The 15,753-nt window shown below is 30.2% G+C and overlaps 1 long non-coding RNA gene across 2 annotated transcripts in view; it reads left to right on the top strand.

Moving 5' to 3' along the window:
* The window catches only part of LOC148310668 (uncharacterized), a 47,518-nt gene that overhangs the window by 13,772 nt on the left and 17,993 nt on the right, over nucleotides 1-15,753 (top strand). Inside the window, exons 3-4 of one of the 2 annotated variants that reach the window (XR_015837377.1) lie at nucleotides 11,283-11,364; nucleotides 13,224-13,368. This is a non-coding gene — a long non-coding RNA (uncharacterized LOC148310668). Of the gene's footprint in view, nucleotides 1-11,282; nucleotides 11,365-13,223; nucleotides 13,369-15,753 lie in introns of those variants that run through there. The other variant, XR_015837376.1, reaches the window with a different exon arrangement.

Genomic DNA, 15,753 nt, shown 5'->3' with positions numbered 1-15,753 from the left:
AAATGTAGGTAGTCGATTCTGGTAGGTACCCCATTAAACGCGGAGAAGTCGTGAGATGCTTGTATTGAAATGATAAATGTGCGTCATTCCGTAGGGACGGAATGCTTCATCTGACGTTTATCTATGAAACTCTAAAAGATAAATATGTAAAGGGGCAGTTAAAATGTTCATAATGGACAGATAGTAATGTAGCGTTGTGAGAATACACCGGCTCTAATTATATACACTTAATAACGTTTATTTAACATATTGTTACGGATATGTGGTTTGATTCATAGTGTCGCACGATATAAAAATAAAAATGAAATTCTAGAATGTCGCTCAAAAGAACAAACGCTAGGTTTGTTTTGTTTGGTATACCTACAGAAGGATACTACAAGTCGCTCACTTCTTTCAACATCGTCATATATAAAAAAAACTTGGTTTTTCAGGAGATCCTTTTTCAAAGTTTAAAAAATATAATCAAATGTATTAAAAATAAATATCAAGCCACTCATTGAACTTTTTACTGTGCAACAGATCTTTTAAGGTAAAACATGAATGTTTTTTCTCCATTTGAAAAATATTAAGTTTATTGAAAAAAATAATTAAACAATACATTTTCTTCTTAATGCATAAACAACACTTTCTGCCCTGTAGCGGAAAAATTTATGTTAAAAATATGCCGCTTTTGCTGGGATATGGTACATTTTCTGGGCATTCCGAAAACATACACAACTGAAAATTGACTGAACGATGTGTATGTATTTATAGAATGAAGGAAGTTTGGAGTGAGATTACATTTAGAATTACAACATTTTGAGTGTGTCCGAATACTTGTTCACAAATCTTGATTATCTCCAATTATGGGAGTTATTTTTCATATCATGTTTCTAGTGAACTTCTGGTGATTCAAGTACAATTTTTCGAAATTGGATCATATTGGTATATATGGAACTTATAAGAATTTGAGTAGTGTAATTGTCAATCATGGTTAGAATTGGTGAATGTTACACGTGTGTAAAGTGATCACATAAACCAGCCTATGACGATCGTAAGGTCCGTAAATGTCTTCTATGTATTCTATATTCTTCTTCATCTATGTTGAGATGTCAAAACATAACATTTAGATTTGCATATAGATTATAATTAATCTGTTATGAAGTTAAAGTATAAAATAATCTAAATAAAAACTGTATATCACCTTTAAAATAAAGTTTTATCAAAACGACGCTATACATATTAAGCAAATTGAATTTACAGCACTTTGAGTGTGTCCAAATACACAGACAAATTAGGATTATCTCCAATGATTAAAAAAATATATATTTTTTGACATCACAACATAGATGAAGAAGAGTATAGAAGTCTTGGCATTTACTGAGCTTTCGACTGTCATAGGCTGGTTTAAGTGATCACTTTACACACGTGTAGCATTCACCAATTTTACTTATAATTGACAATCACACCACTGAAATTCTTGAAACTTATTTATATATTTTTCAAATTCAAAATAAAGTGCTTGAATCATTAGAATTTTATTATAGACATCTATGGCCTGCTTTATAAAAAAGCTACTTTCATCTCAACATTGGTGAATGTTACACTTGTGTAAAGTGATCACTTAAACCAGCCTATGACGGCGAATTGAGGTGGGTATATTTTATGATTCTGGTCGCTCCAAGCGTCACATTAATGGTATTTTATATATTTAAAAAACGGTTGACAAGAACCGTGATGAATTACGCCATTCTAGTGAATCTTACCTAATTTAACGAGCCAAGGTTAATTAGAATTGTAGATCATTCAGTTTAATCAACAAAATACCCGTGATTAATTTGAACAACGTTAATGACTACCTCTTAAAGACATTTACCAGCCATTACGGAGTACGAGTAATCATGAAAAGAATTACGCAAGATTATTTTATATTGGATCACTCGCTAGTTGGTGCATATATTTCACTTTCTATTATTCTTACCTCAAATCTATTTTAATAAATAATAATAATAAAACCCTTATCTGCACCCCAATGGTGCATAGGGCACTGTGTCATATAAACGCAGTGTTATCTTAATCGTTTTTACACATGAAGAAAAGGTGATTAGCCCTTCGCTTCAGGTACCAGTCCATGGTAATATTGAATAAATATTACAGTGAAAAAATCACTTATATTTTATTTAACCCTCCTTGGGAATCGAACCCGGGACCTCCAGAACGGTAGCCGAGCGTGCTGACCATTACACTACGGAGGCGGACAAATCTATTTTACTGTAGGGAATTTACTGAATAAATGTGTAAAACAAAAAAAATATATATATATATATATATATATATATATATATATATATATATATATATATATATATATATATATATATATATATATATATATATATATATATATATATATATATATATATATATATATATATATATATATATATATATATTGAAGTACGGTAAACCCCCTTATAACGTTGAGATAAGTACCGCGTTATCAGAGAAAACGTTAAAGAGGGCAACGGTTTTTAAATTGGATTTGAATTTAATAATGAATCATTTCAGTCATTTTCGCTGGTTAAATGTAAAAATACAATTTAAAATGTTAACCCAATATAACGTTTCCAAACCACATTTTTTTTCGTTTTTTTATTTCAACTTTATAAGGGGGTTTACTGAATTCACAAAACTTTGAGTGTGTCTAAATTTTTGTTCACAAATTTGTATTTGACCACAAAGGAGTTATTTATATTGATATCTTGACATAGATTAAGAAGAATATTAAATTACGGATATATGCAGGGCTTACGACCTGTCATAGGCTAGTTTATGTGATCTCTTTATTCACGTGTAACATTTACCATTCTACCCATGTATGATGTATACACGTATATCAAGTATCACTCAAAGCAGACTGTGACAAGTCGTTAGCCCTGTAAATACCCAGACTACCATATTTTTCTTCATCTATGTTGAGATGCCGATATGTTTAATTCAAAAAAATATTTATAATCCAGCAGAATATTTTCAATAATAGGAGTATATAAATCGTATGCACGAAAACACATAAAAACACGAGATCAAATATATAGAAACACATCAAACAGAATCGAACATGTATTGCTTTTGGTCAAAGGAACTTTAAGTTTTACTTATTTAATCTGTATAACCTGCTTACATTATCCATAAAGTCTATTTAAAACTTACCTGCATGTAAAAAAGTTTATTGAAAATTAGATAATAAAAGTTAGCAGATTTAAAAAGGCCATATTTATCATATACGGTTGTATGATTCATGATAGAAAAATAACTAACAAATATCCTTATAAAGAAATATTGTAAAATGTGTCCTTGATACGGTAGAACTCAGTGAGGACACAATATTGCAAATTTTAGTTGTCAATATGTCTATGATAAAAAATAAATAAACAATTTAAAATAGTTAAACAAGTAACTGACTATAGTTTTGAGAATATTCTTGATAGTAATATCACCTTATCCAAATGTTACACTCTACGTCACAGTTTGTTTAAAGCTTCCATAAAAAGCTCATTTAATTATGTTTTTAAATCTCAAAGATGCGTAATATCCATATGTATATTTCTTTATACATATGTACCAATGTTCTCTAGAATGTTTTTAATTGCATCAAACATATTAACTATTTTTATTTTTAATGAGCTCTTTCCATTGAATTAACGATGTCACGAACCATGTTGAAAACTCAGGTAGGTTCCGTAGAAAAATATTTACATATTTTTGAAGGCTTTCAACACACCAGGCTGACTTAATACAATGAAATTGCTGTGTTATTTTTTTTACGAAAAAAAACTTTTTATTTTAGCAATGCTAGACCACTTACTTAGGCTTCTTAATATTACCCTCCAGACCCTAGAATTCAAATAAATATGGAAACTATGAAGATGTTAAGCGTTCTCACATCTTTAGGACTCGCTAGGTAACGGGGATATGACTCAAAAGGTCTGAACTGAATCAAACTGATCATGATCTACTTCTCTTGGTCGTCCAGCTAAATTCTTTAACCTACTTCTACAATGCGAACGGCAGAATCTATTTATACGCCTCCCAGTCCCAGATTTTATCCGATACGATATACAGCAGAGATTCAGTCATATATCTGACTTATTCTGTCCATTTTATTCAAAATTGTACATACCCACTTAATTTATGGGTTTTCTCTCTAAATGTGATTTGTTTTGACGTGTCATGTATATTAGGCAAATTATGTTACATGAGAGAGAAGAAAGATATAACGTAGAGAAAAGGAGAAAGAAAGGTATATATTCCGACGCCACAGGAGTAGACAAAAAAAAGTGACGTATACATATCGATACAAAGCGATAGAAAAGAAGAAGTTTAGCGTTTCAGATGTACACGTCAGACGCTTTATATGAACAGTGAGGTACCACGCGTTGTGCAAGGAACATTTATCATTGTGTTTTGTGATTATTTATAAAAATAATGTGTTATTGTATTTCTTTTGAGATGCTCTCTAAACACTAAATCTCTCTTATTTATTATTTTTTCAGAAGTTTTACTTCTATTACGTGTACGCTGCTGCACGCGCAATTTTTTGTTGGTGATTTTTCAAACCATTTCGATAGGTTCCTAGTTGTATGTTGAGCCGCTATGCATTTCAGCCCGTCCGCAGATCGCACGTGGTCGCGCTTCTAGCAGATACTATTTCATAATTTAAAAAGATGACATTTCAGTGTGGCGCTCTCGCAGTACGCTCGTAATAAATATGTCGCTGGGATATGTTACATTGCTCATAAACAGAATCGCTACCCATCCGTGGAGCAACTTACTACAGGCTGTTTGCCGCTTGCTGCGACATTGCAGAACAAAGTTATGCGAACACCCGTAATTTCAGAATGCTCTCATATGTGATTTTTACTACTTCAAATTTTAGTTTAAAATTTACTACCAGTAAAACTGCACTAGGTATTTTTTAGTATTTTTAAACACACGGGGTTTATTCTTGAGTAAAATCACTGCAAGAAATCGCGTGATTTACAATTTAAGATGAGACAAATAAATTTTTGTGTTAAGGCAATATGGAATATTCCCTTCCCACAATCTGTTGCGTTTCTGTGAGATATCTGTAGCATATCTTAATAACAATTCCTCAGAGAGTAAATCCAATATTTTTTTCATTGAAGATTTGGATATTCTTAAACAACTGATAAGATTTCTAAATATTAATATACCATGAAAATTGCATGTGTAATAAAAAATACATTATTATAGTCACAATTTTTGAAAAATCGGGAATAAACGAGAAGATATCCATTTTTAAACTTATTGAGAAAACAATTCTAGTACGTCATAAAATAATAAAAAGTAGTACATTATGTTTATACCATTTTTAGTATTTAACCATTTTATACCTGATAGTTCCATTAAAACATCATTGTTATAGACTAATAAATTATAGCACATTTAAATAAGGGTTTGATTTATTCACTTGCATTTTAATTTAAAAGACTAAATCAAAATAATTGAATTAATTTAAAATTTCATGTATGTATGGTACTTATTTTCATTACAATTTATTATTATGCCTGAGGGTTGAATCCATAGAACGGTGAAGGATAAAGGAACTGTTTCTTATTTTTATTTATATGTTTTTAAGTATTAATAATTATTTTTAGTAGGAATATGGACATCGGGGGAAAGGGTTTTGTCATTGTCGCATTGTTATTATTGAGTTTATTTTTTATTATATTTCTCTGTATTTCTAAAATGTTGCAGTTTATAACGTACTAATAATTTTTAGGATTTTTACGTTAATTTTGATATATTTCCTCTTTGTTCGTCAACATCTTTAAGACACAGTTATAAAATTAAGACTATTTTTCATGTACAGCATTTAAAAATGACGCGTAATGCACTGAACACGTATCACAATAGACTTTAAGGAATAGCAGCCTAGATAAATTTTTATTTTAAATATTTTAAATACTTTTTTTCCTGAAGGACGTTTTACTACGACATTTTTAGGCGTTGGTGTGCAACACGACATATCATGTAGGTTCTTGAGAATCTACGTGTAGGTATATATCACCAGTCACATTATGCATGGGGGCATTTTTCTAGTAATAACGTCGTCACGACGCGACCCAAAGTTGACTGTGAATTAGGTATGCGTCTATTCTCACAGTATCATAATGTATAATGAAAGTATATGGCACGAGGAACATCATTCATAACAGCTGCATTGTTAAGATTTTATTCCAACACTGAACATTTCTGAAATTATATATTTAAAATATGTTCTCTGCCCGGAAAGCTTTAACATTTTTTTCGAATGAATAATGTGTATTTTTATGATAAATGAAAAGATTGCAGCCTTAAATACGAGTATATTAATAACTATTTTTCTTCATCTGCTTTTTTTAAAAATAATCAGTTAAATTTTAAATATGCTTCTTACCTTATGTTTTTCTCATTTATTTCTTTTAAATATGCTTCTTACTCCTGTTTATTATACCTGTTTATTTTTTTAATATTTTGCCATGTATTAGTATAAGTTTAAGTTATTTAAAAAAAACTTTTTAGTTACTTTATTAATTGTGTTCCAGTCTTGTAAACCTTAATCCCATGTCCCAAAATGAGAAATAGAAATTACTCATCGGTAATATTATATGTATATATGACTTATGTATGTTATATGTTTTAAAAAGAATATAAAAAAAATATAATTTTAAAAAAGAGGATATGGATAAAACAAGTAATAAAATTTGGGAGACTAATGGCTGAAATATGACTAAAGAAAAGTCAAAATTCACCCTGTTTTGTATTTATTATGTAAAACGTTGTAATCTGTCTCCCGGAAATCAAGTACTAGTACAAACCATCTTAAAACTTATTTTAATTTTTTTTTATCAATAATGCTTATCTCAGCCTTTTATCAAATATCGTTTTGCCACACAACCGTCTGAGGAATCGAAATTATATAAAAAATTTAATAAAACTATTTTTATGACCTAAGCTTTTTATTTAGTTTTCAAAGTTTTTAAGCGGTGAAAACGTTAATAACGAATCCCGAAGTATTTGCCCAACGATTTATTATGCCTGCAGTTAATCCTAGACAATTCGCAATATAAGCCCTTATAGTAGAGTCTGAAAGCAGACTGTTTTTAATCACTTCTCTCCTCGCGTAAACCAAACACGGCACCATTCAAGTCTCTCCACACAGAGAACAGAAGATGTGAGTTGTGCCAAAGGATTGACAAGCACTGTGGACTCAGAAGATGGAAGTCTGTCGGAAGGATGTATATAAATTGCTTCAAATAAGTACCAGACGGTGTAAAGATGGGTGGATATTATGTTGATAGCAAAGAAAAACTCTTAAGTTAAACGTTCAAATCAGAACGCGATCGGCCGCGCCAGGGGCTAAACGACTTTTCGCACTCACTTTTTTTTTAAGTATATGCATGTACTGAAATTTGACTTTTTTTAGAATATTTATTGAAGAAATATTTATATTTTTTAAACTCCCTTCTTTCAATAACTCATCTCTTTCCAAAACCATATATATTTATACTGAAGTAAACTTTTTTTCAATACAAAACGGTATTAAAAGCAAAAAATTCCATTGACGTTAAATGTAACATGGATTTAAAGAAAATTAAGTTACCATTTATCGTATATTGGGATTTAAATGCGTCTAACATGATAAAATAGAAAAAAATGTTAAGATCCAGATTTTTAAAGTGTCCGATTTAAGGTAGCTATGACTACTTTAAGCCCAGGTAACATTAAACATAATTGATTTTTTGTTTGCTTAAAACATCATATTTGTTTGAAAAAATAATTTTTCTTAAGGAGTTATAACTATAATTAAAATTATTTTTGAATATTCACATTTAAAAAAAAATCAAATATATAGTCTTCTCGCGCAGCCGGTCGCGTACTGAAATGTATATTTGAGAGTACATCCTTTAGTAGCTGTACATAAATAATTACTGACTCTTACTGATGTTGTAGATTGTATCAAATTCAGGATTTTTTAATGGCAGTTTTATTTTATTAATTTTTTTAGTGTAAATTTTGTTGCTACCATTTTGAAACCTTTTAATAACAGCAATAATATACCTTAGTAGATAATTCATGAAAATCGCATGATTTCATTAGAAAATGTTCATTTGTTTGTGTTACACCACTGTACGAAGAGTCAGTAAACAGTTCTAAAAACAAATATGCGACTACAACGAATCGATTCTTCGAGAGATAAAGAAAGCAATTCCATCACAATTCACAAATAAGGGAAGTTACTATTGAAAACTTTTTCTTTTAACGGAAGCTTTTACAGAAAGAAAACCGAATGCATAACAATGTAACATTAATTAATACAATTTTTTAGGAGACTACCCTAATAAGCGAGGCAATAGATTAAAAATAATTGCATTATATTTAAACTGAAATTAAAACTGAACTAAACCAAAAATTTAATTCGAAAAAAAAAATGTACTTATACACAATATTTCATTGTTTATTTTCATGTAGTAATAAAACATGTTTTACAAATAGAAAATCAATCCTATATCAAATAATAATAAAAAATTAAATTACACATAATAAATACCACAAAAAATCTATTATGACACATGTTTTGATGCATTTCGCATCAATTTTATACACCAAAAATGACGTAAGCGAAAATGATATCACAATGGATTTTAAGAAATATTGGTATTTACTATGTTAAATAAAAATTCAAAATTAATAGATAATACCACAATGTGCGGAATCAATCATTGAAATTATTCGATCACGTTAATCTTAAATATGGGACAAATAATTAATTGTATACTATTTATGGCCCTTATTCATACCAAATCAAGCGTAGGTCAATGCAGTGTTATTTGATTTTTGGTGTGTAATTTTCATCGTTTGCAATTTTGGTATGTAATTTTCATCGTTTGCAATTTTGCGTTTGTAATTTTCATCAGAAAAAAGCAAGGTGATCAATCTTGCGCTTCTGGTACTAGTTCAGGGTTATATTTAATAAATGAGTTACAAAAAAACAAACATTATTTATTTTGACCCCTCTGGGAATCTAAACCGTGACTTCTAGCATGGTAGTCAGATATCCTAATTTATACAATCATGTAATTATTAAACTTATTCGTTGGGGAAAATGTAATTACAAGTTTAAAATGTGTAGAGCTGTGTTGATTTTCCAGTAATTTATTTCGTTATTATCTGGCAAACGAGAAATTAAAAAATATTTAAAGTATTATTATACAAACTTTTGATAATTGCTTTCCATAATTCAACCCCTTTAAAATGTTATTACATCATTTCGATTTTCAAATGCCTACGTTGAAGTTCTCTAAATTGGTTTCTTTTTGAGGACTTTCAACTGCAAATTAATATTCAAATAATCATTTAAGCCGTGTTTTATTATTACAGAAAGCTTTCTCAAGACAGATTTTAATTATCAATTTACAAAATGGTTTCGTAAAACCTTTTTTCATCGCCCACTCGAGCTGGAGGGATATTTCAAGACAACCCCGATTTTTGATAGAGACGCTTCAAAATTAAAACCAAAACTTTTCTAGTTAGCATGTTAATTTTATTTTACTTCTTTGCTCTATATAAAAACAAATGAGCAGTAACGTTGCTCTGAGCCATTCAAAACGGTCGCTATAAAACTCCCTCCCATTAAAAAATAGGCGCGAGAGAAAAACCAAATTTGGCTTAGGGCATACACAACGGTAATCTTTTATACTCTTATCAGCGTAAAAACAATTTAATTTAAGGTTTTATGCCGCGAAGCGCGATTATTCTGAAAAGGTATTGGCAATAAAGGTGTCACTTCCGAATTTTCCATTAGGCTAAGTCAACTGGTTAATTTTTTATAACTGGGAGGGGGCGTACTTTATTTTAATGCTTATATTTCAAACTAAAATCTAAAAAATATCGTATTTAATTTTAAACTGAACATTAATGCTTCTCGATTCATAGAATTAAACGTTGACGCACAGTTTGTTATAAATCATTACGAGAATGGGGTACAATTGGATTCAAATAAAAAATAAATACATTTCACGAAGGTCTCTGCAAATAGAAAAAATATATTAATATTTAAAGCATTTACTTTGTGGTTAGTCATTTTTACTTTTTTTTTACAAAAATGTTAATAATATTAGTATATAACCACTCACCGAGATTTTTATGTTTACCGGTTTCGAGACGTACCCGCCTCTTCGCCAGGACAATCACTACTGCAGCATGCAAACAATACTACCCTTCACTGCCAATATATTTACACACTTTAAACTACAAAAAATCTTGTGTAGTTTTAAGTTCTGCTCTTCTCTTATATTCTCTCTGCCTACCTCTGCGGAGAAGCGACGGGATAATTAGTTATTTAGTTAGATTCTTATACATATCTTGTGATCGGTGTAAGGAAAGGTAGAGAGAACTAGTGTTTTTTTTAAATTACCTAACGTCCAAGTGACTCAGCAATATACTTACGACTTATGCTACACCGCTTGTCATAGCCCTACTTAGGCTTTAACTTTGTAATATTTATAGTCTTTACCTACTCGAGAGTGGCTTTACTCTATGTTTAAAGTAACTATAGTCAAGTAATTCATGATTGAAAATTATAAGCAAAAACACTCACAACAAGTCGTATTATATTATTGTTACATTAAAGTCTACAATATTTTTTTGATGCCTGACCACAATACTAAATCTTTTAACCATTTTCTATTAACAAATCAATTGTTAATATCGTAGTCGTACAGGAGAAAGTGACCAACTGACAAAACGTAAAATGGTCAGGAGGGTCATTTGAGTCACTTTTTCTTGGCAAGAAAATAAACATCAATGCAGGTAGTCATTTTTAACAAGTCCATATATTATACTTCTAACTTTAAAATCCTTTGGGATTTTTTCAGGGCAATATTAAGCTAGTAGGATATCAAATAGTCAATGATCACGTTTTTGTAAACAAATGCACTTGGTCACTTTCTCCTGTATGACTACGATATGCTCCATCATTATTTTCCATTAATTCATTTGACATGTATTGTGCGAACTATCTTAACACATCTTCCTCGATTCTATCTTTTATATTTATTATTTCAATGAATTTTGCAACGAGTGCGGAAAAGCTTGCTTGAAATGATTATTACGGCGGTTGATGTAATCATCGCGCAGAATTTGGGTTATGTTAACGAAAATGAATTGCCCTTTAAATTTAGATAAACCTATCGCTTTGTTTTTCTTAATTAAAATTGTGTTTTTTTCGCTTTTTGCAGGTGAGTTCTTCGCGAGTTATTAGCCCCCTGCACGCCATCTCCAATAAGTTCTGGCCTCTGTTCGGGCTTTAGATTGTATCTGGTAATTATATATTTTCTTTTTACATAACGAAGCTGAAAATTTGATTTTATGTACTACAGTATATTTTTCACGGTGAATCAGATCACCTGGAGGGACAAAATACCAAACGACTGATAAAAAAATCCTGGTAAAAAAATTACAACTGAAATCTGATTCCAAAACTCTATTTGTCACAAAAAATATCACCATTACTTGCATACATTATTAATAATAAAAAAAAAAAACAAAATTATTCATATTTTTGACATCTCAACACAGATAAAGATCAATATGGAAATCTGGGTATTTACAGGGCTTACGACCTAACATAGGCTGGTTAAGTGATCACTTATACAAGCATACATTCAAATAAAATGGTCTTTGCTAAATAAAAGCTTTCTCAATCTAAAATAGATGGCTATTGTCAACTCATATGACATCTCAACGTAGATGAAGAAGAAACAAAGTATGGGTATTACATGGCTTACTTCATGTCACAGGCTGATAAGTGATTACTTAACACATGTGTAACATTCACCATTCTACCCATGATTGACAACCACATCACTCAATTTTTTAGAACTCCTAGATATGTTGAACTCATATGTACTGTACATATGTCGTACTTATGATCAATCTCGTGACGTCCCGTCATTGAGTTCACCAAAGCCATCAATTATTGGATTTAAATAGCTCTTATTAAGCAGATACATTTTATTTGTATGCAAGATCCTAAGCCGGATTATTTTAAATATAAGGAAATGCCTAAAAAATCTTATTTAAAATTTTTATGCTGGCCATACTTTGAGCAGTTATTTTTCACAAATGACTATTGTAAATTCAATCACGGAATGTCACGAGATTGAATCATCAGATCATATCAGAATGACTTCCAAAACTGTGAGTTTGTAGCTGTCAATCATGGGTAAATATTGCACGTGTGTAAATTTATCGCTTTACCAGCCAATGACAGTTCGTAAGCTCTGTCAAAGATGTCAAAAAGTAAAAATAAATCCCAAATGGAGAAAATTCAGAATTATGAACCAGTATATATGTAGATACTCAAAATGTCGTAAATTTCACTTAATTTGAAAACCCGGTTATTATGTATTTAATAATAATTTTAAAATATTTTTTCTCCTCACATATTTTTTGTTCATTTCAATGATTCGTTTAAACTAATGAAATATTTGAATTGAATTTTCGGTATCAGCTATATTAAAAATTATATAAAATAACGTTAGTTATGATTATTGTCATGAATTTTCTTTACAAAATAATGTTTTGTATAAAACCATTCTTAAGTATCGTGATTTCCTCGAATCACGGAACTGAACTATTTATATTATTAACCCGTTAGATGCCGTGGCAAGATAACGATCCGTTTGTTAGCTACCCGGTTCTATTAGAGTGTGATAGAATTGCGATACTTTTGTTAAATTAAGTATAATTCAAGTATTGAGCACAGATCGTAATGCAGATATGGTTAACGCTCTTCATTGAGAACAATGAATTTGTGAATGGAAAGCATTATTCCATACTATCTGTGGTTTCGCTTCAATTGTTGTTGGTTTACTAGAAAAAAATAAGACCTAGTTTCATTAAGTACACCATTTTGTTAATCGTTTATACATCGATATTTCAAAGAATAAAACACTTTTCATATAAATGACCGTTTCGTCAGATTAATAAAATCTTGAGATCGGAATCGTGATACGAGTTCGTTTTAAGAAACGTTTTTATAAGCTAAGATAACTAAAAATACTTTTATTTGCCATAAATATATGACATCATGTAATCAAATTTAATATTATTTTTTTTATATTTACATAAATCAAATTCAATATTATTTTTTTATATTTACATGTTCGCCCCCGTAGTGTAATGGTCAGCACGCTCGGCTACCGTTCTGGAGGTCCTGAGTTCGATTCCCAGGGGGGTCAAATAAATATAAGTGATTTTTTTCACTATAATATTTATTTAATATTACCCTGGACTGGTCCTGAAGCAGGGGGCTGATCACCTTTCCTTCATGTGTAAATGATCAAGATTACACTGCGTTTATATAAAGCAGTGCCCTATGCACCATTGGGGTGCGGATAAGGGTATTATATTATATTTATTATATATATATATATATTTACATATAATTTTCCGCCTCAGTAGTGTAATGGTTAGCTAGCTAGGCTACCGTTATAGAGGTCCCGGGTTCGATTCCCAGGGGGGGTCGTTAAGTATACGATATTACCCTGGACTGACAAATGAAGCGGAGGGCTGATCACATTTCCTTCATGTATTAACGATCAAGATAATACTTCGTTTATATGATGCAGTGCCCTTTGCACTATTGGTATGCGGATAAGGGTTTGAAGAAAAATAATATTGTGTTTTTTATTTATACATCCGTATTAACAAAAACTACAATCTTAAAGAAAATAACATATTTCAAGCAATCAAATGGACCAATTGCATTCAAATTTCTTTGAACGCTTTTTTTAATTCGCTTAATTCATGTTTTTATGTTTATATGCTAATCTTTATGTTAGTCTTTATATATGAAAACGTTAATGTTCGTATGTTCAAAATTTTACTTTTCCTTAAGTTATTTACCGCCATAATTTTGTTTGTAAAAGTGGACATGTCAGGAGTTGAAATAATCGTTGGGTATGTATGAGGAGATGCATGAATAAGGACGAGGCGAAAAATGTTTGCAAAGACAGAGTGGTGTGGCATTCTATTCTCTCTGATAACCCTTTCGAGGAAGTGGTGTGATGATTGGTAGTTAGTTAAGTTTTTTTAAATATATTTATTTATTTAATCTGCTTGTTTGAAATAAATCATAAGTATAATAAAATAACATGGATTTCAGACAGTTTCAGTGTATTTTCAGATTTGCTTAAAATTTAACATCTACCCTAAAACCGCGCCCTAGAAATGTCGGAGTTGAAAATTTATTTTAGTCTTCAGGAGACCCCACCTGGAAATAAAAGGTACTGATAGCTTTCCTGCACGCCACTGGTTAATAAATCGTAAAAAGGAAATACTTCTTTCTTTTTTAATTTAAATTAAAATAATCATTCTGTAACGTTTCTTCTTGGATTTTGTACAAGTGTAGGTAAAAGTTGAAAACGCGAAAAGAACATGTATGGACCTACCTTTAAAACTTTAAAACTTATTCAACTTTTTATTTTATTTCAAATAAAAGATAACAATAATTCAAAATGATAGATTTTACATCTAACATGAATTTTTATAGGACATATATTACAATTTCTTAATTGTACTTTTTTTTAGTTTTTTGTTGTTGACATTTCTATTTTATTCTATTTGTATTTTAAAATATATTTTTATAAAGTTATAATTAATTAAATTAAAGTTTATTATTTTACACAATATTTTTGTAAATCTGTTGCTATTTTTTTAAAATTATTTTTAACTATTCTCAATTTTTTTCACTCTCTAAAAATGTGTCTCTGTGTCTCTAAAAATATGACTAGCTTCGAACAACTTCTCATACTGTGTATTGTAAATTGAACACGTAAAATTTTCAACTTAAAACGTGTTATTCCAAAAGCACAAAATCACACACTGTTTTAACGAACTTTACCATTAATAAAAATTAAAATTAAAATAAACAAAAATATAAAGACCAAGTCATCGTGGTCTCAGAGATACTCTCAGATAAATGTAAATACAAATAAAATAAGTATTTGCTTATTTCATAATAATAAAAAAGAGAATTATAAAAATTGATTAAAATCATGTAATATTTCTTTTGTAAATGCTTAATACCTTCACTAAATATCACTGCGAGATTCGATCGTGCTACCAGATTCAAGTTATGACATATTTGCGAATTTCAGTGAACCGATTGCTATATATGATCAATATATTACAGTATAGGATAGTTCTGTTTTGGTCATAGGCATTAAAATTAATAGAGAGGGAAAAAAAATCCATTGCTAATAAAATTTATCACGACACTTAATGCTGTTTCCGTATTACACCATAGTACATATTGGGATTCTCTGAAACTGCACGCGATATTGATATTCCCCGAAATTGTGCATAATTTTGTTGTTTCGATACTCACATGCAGTCACGCTGTGCTATTGATATCATTACAGTACGTGTTAATATTAAAATATTTGCATGTTGACATATTTGATGTATGACCTCGTTTAACACTGTTTTGTCTAGCACTATAATTAAAGTGTATCCCTTGCGTTAAACAGGGTCTTACTGTGTTTCCCAACCTTGCGTAGATCCCAGGCATCCATAAAAATGATGGATAAAGCAGGAAGTAACCCCCTGCTTTCAAGGACATCTTCCAGCATCCATGCAAGAGACTCAAGTCCAGAAATTGTCCCCATCTGGACAATTGACGACCAGTAAGGATGCTAAGCTCTT

The sequence above is a fragment of the Brachycentrus maculatus genome, unplaced genomic scaffold (genome assembly GCF_059751285.1).
Source record: "Brachycentrus maculatus isolate JH-2025_06_01 unplaced genomic scaffold, ASM5975128v1 h1tg000090l, whole genome shotgun sequence".
Lineage (NCBI taxonomy): Eukaryota > Metazoa > Arthropoda > Insecta > Trichoptera > Brachycentridae > Brachycentrus > Brachycentrus maculatus.
The sequence above is the reverse complement of the archived record's forward strand: the minus strand, read 5'-3'. Positions and strand labels throughout refer to the sequence as shown.